The sequence below is a fragment of the Lampetra planeri genome, chromosome 82, assembly GCF_965212315.1.
Source record: "Lampetra planeri chromosome 82, kcLamPlan1.2.h2, whole genome shotgun sequence".
Taxonomy (NCBI): domain Eukaryota; kingdom Metazoa; phylum Chordata; class Hyperoartia; order Petromyzontiformes; family Petromyzontidae; genus Lampetra; species Lampetra planeri.
In genome coordinates, this window is record NC_136186.1 from 760,534 (window position 1) to 779,839 (window position 19,306).

At 46.4% G+C, this 19,306-nt stretch overlaps 1 pseudogene; it reads left to right on the forward strand.

Moving 5' to 3' along the window:
- The window catches only part of LOC144738377 (uncharacterized), a 277,849-nt pseudogene that overhangs the window by 6,375 nt on the left and 252,168 nt on the right, over nt 1–19,306 (forward strand).

Sequence of the window (19,306 nt, forward strand, 5' to 3'; positions counted from 1 at the left end):
CACAGAGAAAACCGGCCATGTTGGTCACAGGGTCGATATGTAAGCTCTGCCCATCTCACTGGAAGGAGGCAGGGCCATGCTCCTCTGGTGAATGTGATCTGGTATGAATTAAACTATCGTGTAGAGTCGTGTCGCTCTTGGGGACTCACCAGAGAGATAACCGGCAACGTTGATCAGCGTTGCCCCAAACCCTGGGAGACATGAAACAGTCAAACGTAATTTTTTTTAAAACGTGTGAAATGTGCATTTTGGCCTGACAACTGCTCGTTATCGAATTCCAATCTGCAAATTGAAAACGTCCAAAGACAAAGGTGCAGTGGAAAGCGTCACAGAATCCGTGCACTCTCTTGTGCGTGGCTTTTTGTCTCTAACTCGTTAACGGGCACTCATCCAGCTGTGAGCTCCAAGCAGCTCTCCTGTTGGAGCAACGGCAATCGGTTGTCAATAGAGCCACCCCCCTTCACTTTGATGGTGCCTGAGAGTGCTTTGAACGTGACACGCCTCTACTCACATCTCCAGTTTTGACACATCTTCTTGGTTCTTTCGGTAAAGTCACGTAGAAGGGAAGTAATAAAATAATAAAAATAAAACTTAATAAAAGATAAAAAAACATAATAAAAATAAAACATAATAAAATGATCGTATTGTTTTTCAATTTAAAGCTTTCGCGACTGCAGGGATTCATCTTCTTGGTTCTTTCGGTAAAGTCACGTAGAAGGGAAGTAATACAATAATAAAAATAAAACAATTCTCACGACGTTTCGGCCACAACGCAAGCAGCCGTCCTCAGTTGACCTGGTTTTCACCTTTTTTTTCATTATGTTTTTTATTATGTTTTATTTTTATTATTGTATTACTTCCCTTCTACGTGATGACTTTACCGAAAGAACCAAGAAGATGAATCCCTGCAGTCACGAAAGCTTTAAATCGAAATTTAATTTTGACACATTTGAAAGGGGCACCGCCGAGTGACAGCTGTCAGAAAACAGCGAATATTGCTCTTGACTGACGCTTGTCGACAGCGCTATGCCTCATCTAGTTCCCCTGTTTAGCGTGTGTCGTGGTATGTGATTGATCCACTGCTGGCTGAATGATATCGGCATAACCTCTGAGTTTGAATTCATTCTACCCCTCCTTCAGGAAAATGTTCTCGTCAAAGACACCGTGACTGGCACCGTGAGGATCACGGACTTTGGCACGAGCTTTTTCGTGGAAAGTCAACGTGAGTGACCTCACCTGGGTGTGTGAGTGTCTGCGTGTGGGTGTCTATATGGTTGTCTTTATTCATGAGTCTCTCTGCGTCCGTGTGAGTGTCTATATGTCAGTGTCTGTCTGAGTGTGTCTGTGTGTGAGTATCTGAGTGTCTGTACATGTGACTGTTTATGTGCTTGATGATGATGCTGTTTAAGACACAGTGTGTACACACGCACATATGTTTGTTGTCCTTGTGATTTTTGTACAGCTATGAATGTTGGTGGGACCCTAGAATACTTGGCTCCGGAGCTGTTGCTGGGCTATAGCTTGACATGTGGAGTGGATATGTGGGCGCTGGGCTGCACGGTGGCAGAGTTGGCGACGGGCAGGGAATTATTCCGGTCCAACAGCCACGAAGATCACCTCCCGCGCTGCATAGAGGTATTTCCCACACGGCGTCTGTCCGCTCGTGATCCCCCTCTCTTTCCTTGGAGTCGTGGGCTATGGGGGTGGCAGGAGGGAGGGTGGCCACTTGGTGATCTGTGAATAACGGCTGTCGTATGTTGCGTGTACACGTGTATGTCTTGTTTGTGTGGGGGAACGGTAGTGTAGCGGTCAGCCTGCTGTGCTAGAAACTGAGTTTGATTCCAGCTCATGGGCAACACCAGTGACGATTGTCTGAACTGGTCCTGGGCCTCCTCTAGTTCGAGTCAGCCTCAACTGAGTACCTGGTGGAGTGTGTAAAGTACCTGGGTCAATTCTAGATTTGAAGCTTTCGTGACTGCAAGGATTCACATTCTTAGGTTTTTTTGGTAAAGTCGCGTAGGTAAAAAATAAAAAAAATAATTAAAGTAAAATAAAAATAAAATAAAAATCACGACGTTTCGGAGGCAACACAAGCCTCCATCTTCAGGTGGAACATTCACAGCACGATAGCTGTATCAAGTGAGAGAAATTCCAAGAAACAGTCCTTGTATATATACTGTTTGAGGGTGGCAGGAGCCAAGGTAGGCCCTGAATATTATTTTTGTGAGGTTCGGTGCGGCTGAAGCACGCTGTTAGGAATGAGCCTTTGTTGTGTAAACTAGGTGCGGATGATATAAAGGTGCGTGTAAAATGGACTGAGCCTTTTTGTTATGTAGAGATGATGCGGCTGAAATCAGCCGCCACTCCTGTCTCTGTGTGCCACAGTGCTGGCCCTCAAGAAACGCTGCTAATTTTGCTACTCGATCTAACAGCACTTGTCCCGACAGTGTGCCGAAGCTGTACGGGTGACCTTTGTCTTCATGTCAACCATGTGCAGATTCTGGGGATGCCTCCAAGGTACATGGTGAATGGAGCACCCGACAGAACGCAGTTCTTTGGTGAGTTGAAGCGTGGGGTGATCGACAGACCGGATTCAGTTTTAGGGAGTGGCCTCAGGCTGTTGTTATTTTGTTTTTGAGGGGGCGTCTTTGTATTTTACATTACTTGGGTGTGTGGGTGGGTAAATGGGTGTGTGGGCAAGTGGATGGGTATGTGGGTGAGTAGGCGAGTAGGTTGGTGGGTAATTGGGCGAATGGGTGAGTGGGTGGGTGGGTGAATGGGTCAGTGAGAGGGTGGGTGGGTGAGTAGGTGGGTAGATGAGTGGGTGGGTGAGTGGGTAGGTGGATAGGTGAGTGAGCGATTGGGTAGGTGGAAGTGTGTATGGGTGGGTAGGTGGATGAGTGGGTTGATGAATCGGTCAGTAAGTGGGTAGATGGGCGATGTGGTGGTTGGTGACTTCGTCTCTTCCGCTGTGCATGGCTCCTGCAGACCATCGGGGGAAGATGTTCTGCCCAGGCAAGAAAAGGGTTCCGGGAAGCTTCCCACTTCACAAGGTGCTCAAAAGCGATGACCCGGAGTTTGTCGAATTCATCAGCTCCTGTTTGCGGTAAGAACCACCCACCACTCCCACCTCCTCCCCTCCCCACGAGGATTCCCCCCTCCAATTGATCGGCGAACGCTCTCCACCGATCACCAGGAAGATGTGGTGCTGAGTGGACCTGCCAATAAGCGGTACCACTGGCCCTCTGTGGAGTTAGCCCTCTGTGGAGGAGTGGGACGTCTGTCCAAGCCGCTGCTGGTCATCAGAGGACTGCCACTGCTACTGTGGCTTCCGCTGCTGCTGTGCGTTCCTGGACCTCGTGGGAGAAGGGAAGGAACATCAGAGCTCTCACCATGCCTCTCTCACCACGTGGCCGCGTGTGTCCCCCGTGCGTCTCTCAACAGATGGGATCCGAATTGTCGTATGACGCCAGCGCAGGCGCTGGCTCATAACTGGCTCCGGACCGCGGCCACCAGCACCACCACGGCCAGCAAAGCCACCACCACCACCGTTGCTGCTCCTGGCAGTGTGAAGCGCTCTGGAGCTGCTGAGCGACGGTAAGCCACCATCTGCTTGTCCAGTGGTCAAGGTAGTCTATAGGGGGGTGCGGGGCCTGGGGCAAGTTACACGGTGTGGGCTTTCGAATCGTGGAGAAATCCTCCTCTTTCAGTCTTAAATAGAGCGATAAATGTGATGTCATCACTTGTGAGCCAATCCGGAGCGATAGCCTACGTGTTAAACGGAAGTATTACGTCTGACACCGTGACATCGAAGCGCAGGGCCCCCCAAAGTGCGGGGCCCGGGGTGGTCACCCCCCATACACCGTACCCAGGGGACGACTCTGCTCCTGTGTGTGTGTGTGTGTTTAATATCGATTTATCTTCATTGCTACTACTTCTACGCTTATTTAGCCAGCATGAGCCTCACTCAGTCTCAAGACTTTGTTTCAGGAGGGTCCTGCCAAGTTTTTTGCAGTACAGAACAAATGTACTGCTCTTACAACACTGGTGGAAATGTCCATCCAACACTGGTTGCACGGCGTGTTTGTGAGGGTTCAGTTGCCAAACCCAGAGGAATGGAAGTTACATTTTAATGTGCAATTTTATTGAAGGATCGTGTTGTCTTGGTGTGGTGTGAGGCTGTTTTTGTTGCTGTTTCGCTGCGTTGCCCAAGCTTGCATTTAGTGTTGAAAAACTGACAGGATTTTATTTACTTATGCCATTTGTATTTATACGCTTTATTTGTTTTTGTATACTTTGTACTCCTTTTGTTTTGTTTGTTATTGTAACCTGCTGACCCTGTGACTTGACTGGACATCTGTGAAAGAAGAGCTTCATAGCTCATCAGACTCCTCTTCATCCAGTTTAAATAAAGATTCTGATTCTGGAAACCCATGCAGGGGGGGGCGGGGGGGGGGGCGGGCATGGTAGGGTGGTTGGTAGAACACACTCCACACTCCACACAGAGAAAGTGGCCCACGTATGGGACTCAAACCCAGGTCCTCTCTGGCTGTGCGTTCCAGCCAAAGAGAACGTGTAGATTCGGTTATATACGGATTTATTTTTCCATAATTGGTTTCTGGGTGAGGACAGATAATGAAGCGGCAACATCTTTCCCAAGTTCCCCTTCATCCACTAAGACACCGCCAGACTAATGCCCATTTCGTAACCAGACTCACGGTGGGCAAAGGTATGCTGCATTATTGCGGCACTGTTAATTAGCTGGGTTAATCTTCTGCGGCACACAGTTAGTCCACCCATAGACGATGGGGGGGATGGGGGGGACTGATTTCTGCTGGAGCAGGAAGTTGTAACGGTGTCGTGCGCATCTCTTCACAGAGTGGAGCCGGCACAGCGCCCATCCTCCTTGCTCGCCCAGGCCTCTAAAGAGAAGTTGAAGGTTGTGGAGGAAGAGATCATGGTGGAGGAGCTGGTGGTGCTGGAGGAAGAGGAGACTCTCGTGGAGGAGTTGGTGGTACAGGAGGAGGAGGATACTCTGGTGGAGGAGTTGTTGGTACTTGAGGAGACCCTGGTGGAGGAGTTGGTGGTACAGGAGGAGACGCTGGTGGAGGAGTTGGTGGTACAGGAGACTCTGGTGGAGGAGTTGGTGGTACTTGAGGAGACGCTGGTGGAGGAGTTGGTGGTACAGGAGACTCTGGTGGAGGAGTTGGTGGTACTTGAGGAGACCCTGGTGGAGGAGTTGGTGGTACAGGAGACCCTGGTGGAGGAGTTGGTGGTACAGGAGACCCTTGTGGAGGAGTTGGTGGTACAGGAGACTCTGGTGGAGGAGTTGGTGGTACAGGAGACCCTGGTGGAGGAGTTGGTGGTACAGGAGACCCTGGTGGAGGAGTTGGTGGTACAGGAGACCCTGGTGGAGGAGTTGGTGGTACAGGAGACCCTGGTGGAGGAGTTGGTGGTACAGGAGACGCTGGTGGAGGAGTTGGTGGTACAGCAGGAGAAGAGGAAGCAAGGGAGCCTGGCCCGCATAGGGAGAGCCATCCGCTCACTCCTCCGACGCCTGCTGCTTTGTGGTGGCCGGTCCACTGCACAGTAGGGGTGGTAGAGGTGGTGGATTGGTGTGAACCCTGACCACTTTGACCACACTCACCACACTCACCCTGCACCCACCCACCCTGTGATACCCTCCACCCACCACCCAAACCTTGCACCCACCCAGTCCTTGATACCCCGCACCCACCACACACACCCTGCACCCACCACACACACCCTGCACCCACCACACACACCCTGCATCCACCCACCCTGTGATACCCTCCACCCACCACACACACCCTGCATCCACCACACACACCCTGAACCCACCACACACACCCTGCACCCACCACACACATCCTGCACCCACCCAGTCCGTGATACCCTCCACCCACCACACACACCCTTCACCCACCACACACACCCTGCACCCACCACCCACACCCTGCACCAACACACCCTGTGATACCCTCCACCCACCACACACATCCTGCACCCACCACCCACCCACACCCTGCACCCACCACACACACCCTGCACCCACCACACACACCCTGCACCCACCACACACACCCTGCACCCACCCACCCTGTGATACCCTGCACCCACCACACACACCCTGCACCCACCACACACACCCTGCACCCACAACACACACCCTGCACCCACCACCCACACCCTGCACCCACCACACACACCCTGCACCCACAACACACACCCTGCACCCACCACACACACCCTGCACCCACCCACCCTGTGATACCCTGCACCCACCACACACACCCTGCACCCACAACACACACCCTGCACCCACCACACACACCCTGCACCCACCACACACACCCTGCACCCACCACACACACCCTGCATCCACCCACCCTGTGATACCCTGCACCCACCACACACACCCCGCACCCACCCACCCTGTGATACCCTCCACCCACCACACACACCCTGCACCCACCACACACACCCTGCAACCCACCACACACACCCTGCACCCACCACACACACCCTGCATCCACCCACCCTGTGATACCCTGCACCCACCACACACACCCTGCACCCACAACACACACCCTGCACCCACCACCCACACCCTGCACCCACCCACCCTGTGATACCCTCCACCCACCACACACACCCTGCACCCACCACACACACCCTGCAACCCACCACACACACCCTGCACCCACCACACACACCCTGCACCCACCACACACACCCTGCACCCACCCACCCTGTGATACCCTCCACCCACCACACACACCCTGCACCCACCCACAGCGTGATACCCACTACCCAACATACTCCACACAGAGGGTTAGTGGTTTAAGAGGGTTAGGGGTATAGGGATTTAGGGGTATAGGGGTTTAGAGGGTGATGGGTTTAGAGGGTTGGAAGTTTAGAGGGTTCGATATTTATTGGACTAAGAGTTTATGGGTTGACAGGTTTAGAGGATGATGGGTTTAAGGGTTTAGAGGGAGGGTTTTAAAGGGTAAGGGGTTTAGAGGGTTAGGTGTTTAGATGGCTATTGTTTTAGGTGTTTAGGGACTTAAAGGGTTAGGGGTTTAGAGGGTTAGGGTTTTAGAAGGTTAGGGTTTAGAATATTATGGGTTAAGAGATTTAGATAGTTAGGTGTTTAGAGGTTTAGAGGCTTTATGGGTTTCGATATGTAGTGGTTTAGAGGGTTAGAAGTTTATAAGGTTATAGATTTTAGAGTTTAGGGGGTTTTTAGGGGTTTAGTTTAGGGGTTCAGAGGTTTAGGGTTTTTGGTATAGGTGCTTAGAGGGTGAGGGGTTTAGAGGGTTAGGAGTTCATTGGGTTAGGGTTTAGAAGATTATAAGTTTAGAGAGTTAGGTGTTTAAGAAGTTTAGAGAGTTTATGGGTTTTGATTGTTAGATGTTTATTGGTTTGGAGGGTTTGGATTTTAGAAGGTTATAAGTTTAGGGGTTTAGATGTTTGGGGTTTAGGAGATTTGGGTTTTCGAAGTTTAGAGGTTTTGAGGGTTAGAGATTTATAGGGTCATGAGGTTTAGGGGTTAGGAGTGTAGAGGATTTAACACCTAGACTTTCACAACTAATATTATCCATAACAAAGGTTTTTTTGGGTTAGTCTCCAACACACCGGTGTGCTAAAGGAGAAACGAATTGGCACGTTTTGTTCATGTGACGAACTTTACTAATTGGTTTTTGGTTCTTTTGGTAAAGTCACGTAGTTAGAAATAAAACAAATCACGACGTTTCGATCGCAACACACGCGGTCGTCATCAAGCAAAGGGGTCAGCCTTTGAAGGCAAACAGTTTATAAGGGTTTGGGATGGGCGTAGCCCAAGTTTATCAATAGCACCAGGAGCATGGGCGGTGCACGAGTGACAATGCAGCAACAATGCCAATGCAGCAACAATGCTCATGCAGCAACAATGCTCATGCAGCAACAATGCCAATGGAGTGGGCGAGAGAGCTGCTATGGCAAGAGGTTATATTGGTAAGAAAGAGGAGAGGAGCAGGGGGGGGAGAGAGCGGGGGGATGGGGGCATGAGGGGGCGCTGCGTGAGCACTAAGGGGAGAGAGGACGTGAAGCTGGGGGGGAAGTGGGCGGGGCTGCAAGTGGGAGGCTGGGAACGCTGGGGATGCGGGGGGAAAATAACTCGAAAAAATAGACTAGTACCCGACAGATATAATGGAACAACCATGAACAATTAAGGTTTTACCTGGTTAATAACATCCTTCCAATGATTGCTCAATTTGTGTCCATCTTCTCGGTTACAGTTATGTCTGTTTATATATCTGGATGGATTTCGATTTAAAGCTTTCGTGACTGCAGGGATTCATCTTCTTGGTTCTTTCGGTAAAGTCACGTAAAAGGGAAGTAATAAAATAATAAAAAATAAAACATAATAAAACAATTCTCACGACGTTTCGGCCACAACGCAAGCAGCCGTCCTCAGGCGAAGAATGAGACATTATCAAGCTAGGAGCTTATATAGGTGTAGCGAGGAGGAGCGCCTTAACAAAAGAATGTGCATATGAAGAGGAATTTAGCATACCAATGGGCAATGCGTAGGAGGTGGGCGGAGGGGTTTCAAAGTCCCATTATGCCCATGCATTATGCAGGATCAACAGCACCACGGGGGGGCGCAAGGAACAGCGTTAATAAAGGAAAGGAATGTTAATGATATGTAGCTGCATTTACCAAACAACCACGTAGAAAACCAAAGTAGAGACAATGGGACGAAGAGGTGTATCTTCTTTATGTATCTTTGGCAAGCCGTACAATCTTGGTGGCCTGGCTGCAGAAGGTTTCAACGAGAACTGTTTGGTCTGATCAATTAATGCGGTTGAAGCAGAAATGATGTTGTTGGTTTTGGACACGAGGCTGTTGGTGGGGTCTCTTTTTATTTTTGTATAGCTGCCATCGTTGAGTAGTTCTTGAATTTTGTTGTTGTATTCTATTTTGTCCATGATGACAGTGGCATTGCCTTTGTCAGCTGAGAGGATGAAAATGTCATCCCTCTTTTTTAATTGAGCTAATTCAAAACGCTCATCTTTGCTGATGTTGCTAGCTGGCAGAGATTAGAGTATAGTAATTATCAGTTTATATTTTAGTTTTTTATGTAGTTTTTACTTTGGTTTTCTACGTGGTTGTTTGGTAAATGCAGCTACATATCATTAACATTCCTTTCCTTTATTAACGCTGTTCCTTGCGCCCCCCCGTGGTGCTGTTGATCCTGCATAATGCATGGGCATAATGGGACTTTGAAACCCCTCCGCCCACCTCCTACGCATTGCCCATTGGTATGCTAAATTCCTCTTCATATGCACATTATTTTGTTAAGGCGCTCCTCCTCGCTACACTTATATAAGCTCCTAGCTTGATAATGTCTCATTCTTCGCCTGAGGACGGCTGCTTGCGTTGTGGCCGAAACGTCGTGAGAATTGTTTTATTATGTTTTATTTTTATTATTTTATTACTTCCCTTTTACGTGACTTTACCGAAAGAACCAAGAAGATATCTGGATGGCTTCATGAACAAACCTTTGATAGTAGCCCCAAGGTTTGCAGAGTACCTTGGTCTCGGAAGAAACAATATCATACGAGCCCACAGCATTATAACAATGTTCAGCCACGGCAGAGGTATTGGTTCTGCCGTGTTTCAGATCTCCCTTGTGTTCGCGAACACGGTCCGAGACATGTCGTTTCGTTTCCCCAATGTAACTGCTACCGCAGGTACAAATCAGTTTGTAGACTCCAGATGGGATTAGATCACGGATTTTGTGTACTGTATTGAATTGGACCTGGATCTTGTGTTTGTTTAAGATTTTGGAAATCTTTTTGGTAACACCTGCTATGTATGGTAACGTGATGGTTTTGATTGGCTTCTCAGGGGGTTGTTTCTCCATGGTTGGAGAAACAGCTTTGCGAATAATGCGGTCCGAGTACCCATTCATCTTGAGGGCCTGGTGTACGTGTTCCAGTTCACTGGCTAGGTGGTGTTGGTCGGAAATGCAGTGGGCCCTATGGTGTAGTGTTTTGATGAGGGAATTATTCTGTGCCGGATGGTGGTGGGAATCATGTTTCAGAAAGGAATATGTGTGGGTGGCTTTCCTATAGACAGTGTCCCAACGAGCTGTCAGGTCTCTTCTCAAACAAAACATACAGGAATGGTAGCTTACCATCCTTCTCCACTGCCATGGTGAATTTGATGGATGGGTGTATGGAATTGATGTGGTTGAGAAATTGGTTCAATGCTGGCAGGCCATGTGGCCAAATGACGAAAGTGTCATCTACATATCTCTTCCACAAGGAAGGACATAGGGTGGATGTCTGGATGGCATCTGTTTCAAATTTCTCCAGGAAAACATTCGCTATCACTGGTGATGAGGGGGAACCCATGGGGGTACCTTCATTTTGTTTGTAGAAAGTACCATTCCAGGTGAAGTAAGTGTTGGTAAGGCAGTGCCTAACCAGATTAGGTACATCAAGATTCAGTCCATGTTGGACTAAATCTTCAATTATTGCTAAAGTGTCAGGTACAGGAACCTTGAACAACAGAGGAACTACATCAAAGCTGACGAGCAAATAATCTGGGGACAGTGAAATGCCCTTTATTAGAGAGACCAAGTGAGCTGTTACGTACTACTAAGGTAGTCTTGCCCATGAATGAAAGCAAGGTATCAGACAGAAAACGGGGCCAGTTTGTAGGTAGGTAAGTTGATAGTGGAAACGATTGGCCGAAGTGGAGTACCTTCTTAATCCATGATCTAATCCCATCTGGAGTCTACAAACTGACATGTACCTGCGGTAGCAGCTACATTGAGGAAACGAAACGACATGTCTCGGACCGTGTTCGCGAACACAAGAGAGATCTGAAACACGGCAGAACCAATACCTCTGCCGTGGCTGACCAATTTTATAACGCTGTGGGCTCGCATGATATAGTTTTTTTCAAAGGTTTGTTCATGAAGCCATTCAGATTTATAAATATAGACATAACTTCAACCGAGAAGATGGATACAAATTGAGCAATCATTGGAAGGATGTTATTAACCAGGTAAAACCTTTACTATTTATGGTTGTTCCATCATATCTGCCGGGTACTAGTCTATTTTTCCGAGTTAATTTCCCCCCTCATCCCCAGCGTTCCCAGCCTCCCACTTGCATCCCCGCCCACTCCCCCCCCCCCAGGCTTCACGTCCTCTATTCCCTTAGCGCTCACGCAGCCCCATCCCCCTACCCCACTCCCCCCCCTCTCTCTCTCCCCCTTTGCTCCTCCCCCCTTTCTTACCTATATAACCTCTTGCCACGGCAGCTCTCTCACCCACTGCATTGGCATTGTTGCTGCATGGGCATTGTTTCTGCATTGGCATTGTTTCTGCATTGGCATTGTTGCTGCATTGACATTGTTGCTGCATTGGCATTGTTGCTGCATTGTTGCTGCATGGGCATTGTTTCTGCATTGGCATTGTTGCTGCATTGACATTCTTGCTGCATTGGCATTGTTGCTGCATTGACATTGTTGCTGCATTGGCATTGTTTCTGCATTGGCATTGTTGCTGCATTGACATTGTTGCTGCATTGGCATTGTTGCTGCATTGGGATTGTTGCTGCATTGGCATTGTTTCTGCATTGGCACTCGTGCACCGCCCATGCTCCTGGTGCTGTCGGTACACTTGGGCTACGCCCATCCCCAACCCTTATAAACTGTTTGCCTTTAGAGGCTGACTCCTTTGCCTGATGACGACCGCTTGTGTTGCGATCGAAACGTCGTGATTTATTTTATTTCTACCTACGTGACTTTACCGAAAGAACCAAAGAGTATGGATTCCTGCAGCCACGAAAGCTTCAAATCAAGATTCACTAATTGGCTGTCGGATGGTGGCGGGTTTAACGACACATTTATATTTACACAATCTAACCCAACAAGCCTTTATTATGGTATGAGAGGGTTAGGGTTGTAAAGGGTTATGGTTTTAGTGGTTTTGGGGTTTAGAGGGTGAGTGGTTAAGAGGAGCGGTCGTCAACCTTTTTGGTACCAGAGTCCGGTTTCGTGGAAGGTAATTTTTTCACGGACTGGAGGGGGGGGGGGGTCACCATTGGGTCTTTCCCCCTTTTCAAAGAAGCTCTGCAGCGATGTTTGTTTTTTACTCATTTTGGCTAGGGTTAGCTTGTGAGCTTACCAAAACTGCGCAGTGCGGGAAAGAGGCGCAGACGGAAGTGGGCGGGCCATGCGCGGACTTAAATAAGTGTCAGATTCTGACTTCTCATGAGTGTGCAACCTAGATCCCTCGCATGCGCAGTTTACAGTAGGGTTCGCGCTCCTATGATAATCTAATGCCGCCGCTGATCTGACAGGAGGCAGAGCTCAGACAGTAATGCGAGTGATGAGGAGCGGCTGTAAATACAGATGAAGCTTCGCTCCCTCGCCCACCGCTCACCGACTGCTGTGCGGCCCGGTTCCTAACATGCCATGGACCGGTACCGGTCCGTGGCCCAGAGGTTGGGGACCCCTGGTTTAGAGGATTGGAGTTTAGATGGGTTGGGATTTAGGTTGGGGATTTAGCGTTTTAGAAGGTTAGAGTTTATAAGGTTAGGGGTTTAGATGGTTAGGTGTTTAGAGGGTTTAGAAGGTTGGTTTTTAAAGGTTTATAAGGTTAGGGGTTGAAAGAGTTAGGGGTTTAGATGGTTCTGGGTTTAGAGGGTTAGGGGTTTACAGGGTTAGAGTTTTCAGGGTAAAGGGGTTTAGAGGGTTTGGTGTTTTGAGGGTTCGTGTTTTAGATGGTTAGGGGGTTTAGAAAGTTAGGTGTTTAGAGGTGTCGAGGGTTTATGGATTTCGATTGTTAGAGGTTTAGGAGTTTAGTCGTTTATAAGGTTATGGGTTTAGGAGTTTAGAGATTTCGGGATTTAGAAGGTTATGGATTTGAGGATTTTCAAGGGTTAAGGGGTTAGAGGGCCAGGGATGAGAGGGTTTAACACCTACACTTAATATTATCTGTAATAAAAGGTGTTTTTTGTTAGTCTCCAACACAGCGGTGTCCTAAAGTAGAAACAAATTGGCATTTTTTGGTCACGTGATAAAATGTATTAATTGGCTGTCGGGTGGTGGCGGGTGTAATGACGCATTGACATTTACATGAACTTACCCCCAAAACCCTTTATTATGGGATTAGAGGGTTAGGTGTTTAGAGGGTTTAAAGAGTTAGATGTTAAGAGGGTTGGTATGTTAGGGTATACGGGTTTAGAGAGTTAGGGGTTTAGAAGGTTAGGTGTTTAAGAGGGTTGGGGTTTAGATGGTTTGGGATTTAGGTTAGGAATTGAGAGTTTTAGAACGTTACGGTTTTGAGGATGAGAGGGTTAAGGGTAGAGTTTTATGGTTTTGAAGGTTATGGGTTTAGAGGTTTGTAGGTTTAGAGGGTTAAGTGTTTCGAGGTTTAGCCGTGGTAAGATAAAACATTGTTTAGTTTCATTTGTATATATGTAAATAATTTGTTTACCTCTCCTGTCGTGTTTTGTATTCTATTTTTGTTGTTAAATTTTGACCCGCCTGACTGCACATCTGTGAAAAAGATATTTATTGCTCGTCCTTCAGTACAAAATAAATACTTTTTTTATTTTTAATCTCATTGGCCTCTGTACGAATCTATGGATTTCGGTGTGAGTTTTTGGGTCTCTTTGAATGTATGGATCTCTGTGTGAGGCTATGGGTCTCTGTGTGAGCCTAATAAGGTCGCTGTGTGAGTCTATGTGTGTGTGTGTTGGAGTCTATGGATGTCTGTTGGAATCTATGGGTCTCTGAGTATGGATGTTTGTGTGAGTCTTGCATGTATAATGAGCGACTTCCGCAACACGTCGTGTAGAGGGTACTTCTTTCATTCATATACGGGCACAACAGCTTATCTCTCGCAACACTGGATGTTAGCGTCTCTACGGGCTACACACACACGGTCGATCACTGAGCGTGGTTCCACCATCCGCACTCGGCCACAGCACTGGTTGACGGCGAGCTGGGGAGGGTGATGGAAGCCGCAGGAGATCTTCCACGTGGTCGGACGATGGAGAGAGATGACGGCGAGCAGCGACGCAGTCCGGACCCAAGACTCCACACACGAACCCCCGAGCCCTCCTCCGCCCCCGCTTATATCACCGCAAGCGCGGCTAGGCTCCGCCTCTGGCCACGCCCTATCGTGGAACCTTCGAGCGGGTTCCCGGAGCCAGCCCCACCCATTACCTTTGGCCCAGATACCTCCCTTTCGGATTGGATGTTGCTACAGTGGTGCCTGTACCCGTGCTTTCCTTTTCTAACCAGCAGGTGTCATCATGTCTTTAGACATGCACAAATTGAACTTTAAAAGGGCATTGAGGGTTGCGGAATCAGAATTGAATATTAAGTTCCTGTAATGTTTTATAATAATAGACTTATTCCAGGAAAGCCACACTGAGTCATAGTAAGGTTCTGAATTGAGTTTTTATTTTAAGATATTTCGCCCAATGAATGACGAGCACTTATACAAGTGGAGGGAAACCGGAGCACTCGGAGAAACTCCACACTTACGATGGGGAAACACTGTAAACTGTATAGGTGAAGATGGCGACCATCCCACTTGCTGTACTGTCTTCTCCTGGTGAGACAGGTGATGGCACCTAGACGCCCAAGGGAAGAGGGTTTCACAACATTCACTGTGCGGGGATCCACCAACCCTCTCTACCTTCCACAGTGCCAGATTACAGGAGTGTGCCTGTAATCTAGCAATGTGTGAATGATAAGAACAATAATAATTTATAAAGTGATAACAATAATACTCATTTCTATTTGTAACGTGACAATAATTACTTGTACTTACGACATAATAATCATTTTACTTGTAACTTGATAGTAACGATAATAACTTCTACTTGTAATTTGATAACAAAAATATGTACTTGTACTTAGAATGTGACAACAACCCTATGGAACACCCAGTGATGAACAATGAACCCTATGGGAACCTTATGGGAGCCTCAGTGAGTAACACTGAACCCTAAGGGAGCTCCAGTAACACAGAAACCTTAAACGAGCTCCAGTGAGTAACACTGAACCCTATGGAAGTGTCAGTGAGTAACATTGAACCCGAAGGGAGCGTCAGTGACGAATTCTGAACTCTATGGAAGCTCCAGTGAGTAACACCGAACCCTATTGGAGTGTCAGTGAGTAACACTGAACCCTATATAGGAGACCCAGTGAGTAACACTGAACCCTACGGGAGACCCAGTGAATACAACTGAACTCTAAAGCCACCTACTCACTCTTCTTGGTTCTTTCGGTAAAGTCACGTAGAAGGGAAGTAATGAAATAATAAAAATGAAACATAATAAAACAATTCTCACGACGTTTCGGCCACAACGCAAGCAGCCGTCCTCAGGAGAAAACCAGGTCTGTCGAGGCGACAGCGTCTGAATGACGCTGTCTTTCCGACAGACCTGTTCTTCACCTGAGGACGGCTGCTTGCGTTGTGGCCGAAACGTCGTGAGAATTGTTTTATTGTTATTATTTTTTACTTCCCTTCTACGTGACTTTACCGAAAGAACCAAGAAGATGAATCCATGCAGTCACGAAAGCTTTAAATCGAAATTTAACGCGTACAAACTATACCATCCAGATGTGTAAAAAACATCAATAGTAACACTTGTTAACTGATCGAATATAACAAATAACCTTCGTTGTCTAGACACATCAACAAGAGTCCTCAAAAATATCCATTAAAACAAAGTCACCCCGCTATAAAGCATGTACCTCTTAGTATAAGTATATCTCCATCAGCATTGCAACATTTTATAATTATTTTCACAGATAAAGCCGATAAATTGATCACAGTTTACATGCCATTGTAAATGTGCAACCTAACAACATGCACATACTTATTCAAGGAAATGCAAATAACCTAACCCTATGACTTCAATACACTTGTTAAATATGAGACCAATATTCCGAATATTGTTAATAATTCCAAGCGTTTGGAGTGGAAACAGAGAAGGAATTAGAATCGCACGCGTTTTGTCATTAGCATAACGTTCTTCACTGTTGTGGGGCATCTAAGATTCATATCGTCAGCTTAAACTGTGAAAATAATCACAAAACCCCACTTTCCAAGTATACTACTGTTTGTATGTACATGGATCTGTACTTTTGTGTATGTCCACTTGTGTGTTTATTTTCACTCGTTGATGTGGATATGTACATGCGTGAATGTGTGTGTATAGGTATGTACAATAATTTGTGCGCACATTTGTTCCTGTAGTAGAACGCAATCCCTTTGCAGGTACACTGCTGTGTATGTACACTCGTGTGTGTATGCGCACTTGTATGCATGTGCACCTGTGTGTGTATGTATGAAGAGGTGTGTATGCATATTCGTGTAAGTTTCTACAGCGCTGTGTATGTCCACTCTTGTGTGGGTGTGTGTACATGGGAGTGTATGTGTACTCGTGTATGATTGTGCAAATTGGAACAAACAAATTATTTTTATATTGTGTCGTACAAAGAATTTAGGGGCAATGTGATAGGAATGCGCCACCACAACAGGGAACTACAGGGATGAGACTCCCCGCTCGTGGTGCTAAATGAATGAAAACAGCGCCACTGAGCAGACAGAGCCCCGCCCCTACAGCTCGTGAGTGTGACGTAGTGAGTGTGACCAGCGGACTGCCACGATGCTGCCAGGTAAGGGTAAACTTGTGTGATGGAGATGCTTCACCTGAAACTCGCCTCCACACTTGTTCGCTATGAACATTGTAGCAATAAGGGACGATCAGTCATCTTTAACATAGCAGGTCTTTATTGTTCTGCAAGTATATCAACGTTAAAACTCGTAGAAACACATGCACACTCGTGTGTGAATGCACACCGCTGTATATACAGTCGTGTTTGGATGCACACTCGTGTGTGTATGTCTACTCGTCCGTGTTTTTTAAAGGAAAACTATGGTAGCAATGACGTACGATTAGTCATCTTTAAAAACAAATCAGGTCTTTATTAATCTGCAAGAAAACTCACGTTAATACTCGTATCGAAATCTGTATTAATACGCATGATCAAACAGGAAATAAACTAGGCAAATTATTTCCCAATAGGAATTCAACAGTTAAAATATATTCTTAAAATCAAACAAGGACACGTCGATTTCCCCTTTGACGTCCTTTTCCACTGAAGCCATTCGTCCAGAAGTCCGAGCCATCAAACACAGGAACAACGAACGTGCAATCTACGCACACTCTGAAACTTATTATTTGAAGTTAATTAATTTATTACACAATCATGAAAATTAAAGAACATGTCTAAAATATTGAGCAAAGTTGTGGTCACAGACTTTCTCCAATTTCAGCTCAACAAGACCACTTAACCACGAGAGTAAAATCAGGAATTGAACCACCTCACAACCACTGCACATCACACTACATCAACAAGTAATCCGATAGGACTACAAAGCACCACCTTAACGTGACGAAGTCTAGAATAAACCTCAACACTCAAGACGCGGAATTCAACACAAACACCACGGCACAATTAATAACAGTATTTTCTGGTGACTGTGAAGATTTTATTTTCGTGAAAATGTCTTCCCACACACAGAGCAATTGAACGGCTTCTTACCCGAGTGTGTTTTCTGGTGAGTGTGAAGAGTTGATTTCTGTGCAAATACCTTCCCGCACACAGAGCAATTGAACGGCTTCTCGCCCGTGTGTGTTTTCTGGTGAGTGTGAAGAGTTGATTTCTGTGCAAATACCTTCCCGCACACAGAGCAATTGAACGGCTTCTCGCCCGTGTGTGTTTTCTGGTGATTGCGACGAGTTGATGAATCTGCAAATGCCTTCCCACACACAGAACAATTTAACGGCTTTTCGCCCGTGTGTGTGTTCTGGTGACTGTGAAGTTTTGTTTCAGTGAAAATGCCTTCCCACAAAGAGAGCAATTGAACCGCTTCTTACCAGTGTGTGCGTGCCGCTGTGGAGAGTTTATCTGCTCCATGTGACTGATTCTTCAGAGCAGAGTAACAGTCGCGGGTGTTGTTGAGAGTTAAAGGCGACCTCTAAGGTGAGTGGATGTCTGGCTTAAATCGCCAAGAAGCAAACTCTTACCAACGTCTAACCGAGACACAGTAACGTCTCGGAAGTCGGACTACACACGCGATCACCAGTTTAACAAAGACACTTACTTGTTGATGCACCGCGTATCGATGTCCCTGTAACCCGTCTGAAGAGATTGCCACGAACTCTCCCGAAGCGAAGTCGCCAACCAGACGCCAAGCAATCGTGCTCGCCAGGCTGGGTCTCGTGGAAGAAGGGTTATCTGCAGAGCGGGGAGTCGAGCGTCTATCTTCAGCAAAATCCCTCTCGAAATGACTTTGAGGTCTGATTTTAAGCCCCTTATAACTTCGCTCTCGCATTCAAATCTTTTGTTCTCGACTTGGCCTATCATGGACTTTGCAATCAATTGTTAATTTTTACATTAACAATCCGCATATCTAGCAACATAATACGTATGTACATCTCACTGCACAATTGTACACTTCCGTTTGAATAAAGATGTGCATCTCCATGCATAATTCCGTGCTTCGTGTTAATTTGCTAATATTCACCCCCTAATGTCCTCGAAACTGCTGCAAGTTTAGAGGATTATAAAGTGACATACAGCCTGAAATATCAAAAATTGGTGATCTCGAGATTGATTTTGAATAAAATGTGCAAGTTTATACTGTATTGACTTTGTTTAATAAATATATTTAAGGACAATCGTGTTGAGCGGGGTGCTTCTAGAAACGAGTGTTTAATATTATAATTTCTGCCATCAACTTTGAATGATCATCTGAATGGTTTAGCTTGTAAGAGTGGTTTATTATCATGTCCATATTAAAGGTTTATTTATATGCTTAATACAATGTACAAAGTAATATATAGTATCGTAACTGTATAGTAAACATATAGCAGTGCGATACACATTAGGGTGGGTAGAATAATACATAGTGTTATATTAAAATGTATAAGGTGGTTTATAGCAATACAGTATATAATTTAATGTTGGGTTTGTCTATGGCAGTATATAGTACGGTGTAGACTCGTGTGATGTAAGAGAATAAAGTTTAGATGGAAGCATATTATATATTTTTTACGACGTAGAATTGTAATGTATTACTTACTGTTAGTAACTCAGCTTATTGTAGAGTATAGTAAGTATACTGATGCTATGTAGTTTATACTTTAGTTGTTTATGTAGTTTATACTTTAGTTTTTTACGTGGTTGT